General features: G+C 42.2%; 1 pseudogene across 1 annotated transcript; it reads left to right on the forward strand.

Annotated features, from left to right (window-relative positions):
- The first annotated feature begins 1492 nt into the window (after positions 1–1492).
- LOC311360743 lies at positions 1493–3446 on the forward strand (annotated as a pseudogene). The gene is made up of 2 exons: positions 1493–1573; positions 2833–3446. The product of its transcript is annotated as an uncharacterized misc_RNA (transcript).
- The last annotated feature ends 252 nt before the right edge of the window (positions 3447–3698 follow it).

A 3698-nucleotide genomic window follows, 5' to 3' on the forward strand; every position in this document is an offset into this window, starting at 1 on the left:
TTTTGCACGCATAAAAACTGGAAAAGTTGATAACTCAGTCCCTTTCAATGCAAACGTGTAACTGAGCTTGAATAGGGTTATTTATGCCATCGCGCACCATTTGGAAGTGGAGAGCATTAGTTTTGAGCACAATTCACGTGTCAGGGTCAAAAACACATTTTTGGTCAAAAAGTGATTCTCTCGCTCTGAAAAGCATTTTGCACGCATAAAAACTGGAAAAGTGAATAACTCAGTCACTTTCAATGCAAACGTGTAACTGAGCTTAAATAGGGTTATTTATGCCATCGCGCACCATTTGGAAGTGGAGAGCGTTGGTTTTGAGCATAATTCACGTGTTAGGGTCAAAAACACATTGTGGGTCAAAACATGCTTTTCTCGCTCTGAAAAGCATTTTGCACGCATAAAAACTGGAAAAGTTGATAACTCAGTCCCTTTCAATGCAAACGTGTAACTGAGCTTAAATAGGGTTATTTATGCCATCGCGCATGTGATGGAAAAATCCTCTTATTTGAATTGTTGGTTGATAAGTTTGTGACCCTTAGTGACCCTTGTCTTTAGGTGATAACGCCACAAAGATAAGCATCTGGAATTTGCATTTGTTTGTCGGGAACCCCAATCTATATATTCCTCTGTGTTTGGACAGAAGGGCCGTAAAGAGAAGAATTAGCTCATTTCCTCTTTCATGAACCTTTTGTGTGGGGAGGGTCTGAAACTGTATAAGAAACCATGTCAACTTGTAATCAGGACTCACTCTGCTAGAGAGGAGTCTAATGTATGCATGCATTAAAACTTAGGACATTTGCTTTCCAATGTATTGTGTGCTTTATTGCAGTGGGAATCTCATCTGGCCTAGACGCAATCTCTGTTAAAGGGGAATTGCCACGACAATTTGGGGGCTCGTCCGGGATACCTAACCTGAAGATTCTACAACCTATAGCTCCAGGTCAACCGTGCACGGCTGAGGACGGGTTCCTCAGAGCTCTACCTTACCACCGGGAGACTGTAACCAGCTACCGGGGTGAGAAGAGGGCGCCTGTTGAGATTAGATTGGGGATTCTTCAGTACGGTATCCTTACGGAAAAAGAGGTCGGAACAGGTGAGATCACAATACATTGATGCGCAACAGTAACGTAACTCTGTTGCAGGACAAATCCGTTCCGGGAGTATAACGGTAACGGAATTCCGATTATACGAACAATATATATGCGAATGATAATTTACCTAAATTTATCAAGGGGGCTATATATGAACGGTATACGTTGCGGTAACGTATCTGAACGAAGGCCTTAACGTTCAAGTTACTCTGTTAGGAGCGGTATAGTAGCCCGGCTCTGTGTGTATATGCGTAACAGTAAAGTACCACTGTTATAAGAAGGTTTTCCGAAAGGTATATATACGTAACATAGGAGGTAACCAAAGAAAATAACAAAAAACAAAAAAAAATAGAAGGTAACAAGTAACATAATAACTAATAGTGTGTACGGATCTAGAAATGGGTAATAAATCGGGAAAAACAGAAATAACGGGGCCTGCAAAAGTAATGTTGGAGAAACATGGTGAAATGGCACTGGAGGCAGGCCCGGTTCCAGAACAGAATGCCTTGGGGTGCATCTGAGATTATAGGGGGTGCACCAGTACTATAGTAAAACCAGCTACCCAGCTTCAGTTCAGACTTCGCTTTTTACACTAGGCCTTTCTACCAGTAGATAGACAAGCACTTCTGGGTAGTTGTACTGACATGTTGGGACAAAAACATTTACTGTGCTTAAAAGATGGTATCACATCATGTCTTGTGATGTGGAGAACATTTCAGCTGCAACGTTAGCTTATTGATATCCAAGCTTTGGATATGAGAATGAATTAATAATGGTTAAATTAAATCAAATTTGAAAAGGCTCAAGAGGTTCACATACTTTCAAGCAGCACTGTAGCCTTGTGAGACCAAATAATTTAACAACATAAACATAAAACATAAAACATGCTCTGTATTTATATAAGTGAACCACTAAATGTCACAAAATAATTTTACATTATCATTCACAAGATAATGCTTGAAATATATCACTTCATGTCTAATAGGCTACATCTAGATTATATGGAACCTTTTGAATTAAATTACAAAAAAATAGCTTTTCCCTGATATTCTAATATTATGAGATGCACCTTTATGTGAACCACTTAATGTCAATAAGTGCTTATTCTGCTGCCCAAAACTTTTAATGCTGACAGATAAAACCCAATTAGTAAAAAAAAAGTAATCAGTAATACATAGTGCCTTTCTTAAAGTTCACAAGATTGTAAATAAATACAATCAAAACACAATTGGCAAATATGGGTTCTTATGAACAACACAGTGGCGCCGGCAAAGGCTGCTTGTCCGGGAGTGAGAGCTGCGCCGGCAAAGGCAGCGAGTCGGGCAGGATTGAGCTAGCGTTGCTAGTGCTAGTGTTCACAACGGTTATACTGTCTGATGTATTGGATTATTTTGCGGTGTTCTTTTTTATTTTCGGATATCCATTGTAAATGCCTAATTGTTGCTGCCGAAGAAGTTTAATGTCACTGACGTGCGCGCCGCCGGACGGGGCGCAGTTCACGCGCACCTGTCATAATAATAATAACGTTCTTATCGGTTTAGTGAACAAAATAAATGCAGCAAACAACGGTATTTAATGGAACAATTAGTTTTGTGAGCAAGTGTTTTATTTTTTTAATCATATTTATAAAAAAATAATAATAATTCACTCCCTCCTTTTTTCAATTGAGGGTGCAAACAACTTTTTTGGGGGTGCAATGCATGCTTATGCACCCCCGTAGAACCGGGCCTGACTGGAGGGTTTAAAACATTGGCATAAAATGGGATTTCCTGAAATGGGGAGTTTTTAGTTCAAAACGGTTAAAAGAGTTAGAGGGCAGGTATGTTGAATTCAGAAAAGAAAAAAGAAAGGTGTAAAAACATGTTGGTATGCATTTCATTTGTGGGTAAGAAAGGGCCAGGATAGAAAAAAAAAATTCAGCTAGGGACAGAGAGTGTAGAGAGTGTAGGGATTTTTAATCAATGTCATCCGAGATGTAGACCAGGACCTGGACTGCACCGGCGGACCGCGTGCGAACCCCCCTCCACCTCCAGCATATGCCGTCGCCCAAGCCGCTGCTCCACCAGCCAACCTGTATCCTGACCTCGCATCAAAGGAAGTTCCTGCCGACGGGTCAACGGGGGTTACCACTCGTAACAAAGGCCAAGCGCGACGATCAACTCATCGGCTTACAGACACACCAGCCAAGCGAGAACCCGTCGCCAGCCGCCTAAAGAACCAGGAATGGCGCTCTCCCCGTCTCCCCGATACGGGGGCGAGGAGGATGGACTGTTATCGGAAGTCCTGAACCCCCAGGATGGCAGCCTGGCATACGTTTTCCATGCATGGAGACCCAGTGACATTACAAGTTAAGACTCCATAAGGAGAAAACCGCACCGCCGCCTTCCTAAATGCGTTGAACGACGAGATATCAGGAATCCTAGAGAGACACTGCATTGGTTGGCGTACCGCCAGACTTTCATTGATTGTAAGTCACGCCACCCACGCAGAAAACTTCTTGAAGAATAAAGAAAGGAACAATGGCCTGCACGGCCATTGTTCGACTGTGGATTATCCAAAAGGCGGAGGTGGGGGAGGACATTCGTATTGACGGGACGCTGGAGC

The sequence above is a fragment of the Micromesistius poutassou genome, assembly GCF_964030765.1.
Source record: "Micromesistius poutassou genome assembly, chromosome: 16".
Lineage (NCBI taxonomy): Eukaryota > Metazoa > Chordata > Actinopteri > Gadiformes > Gadidae > Micromesistius > Micromesistius poutassou.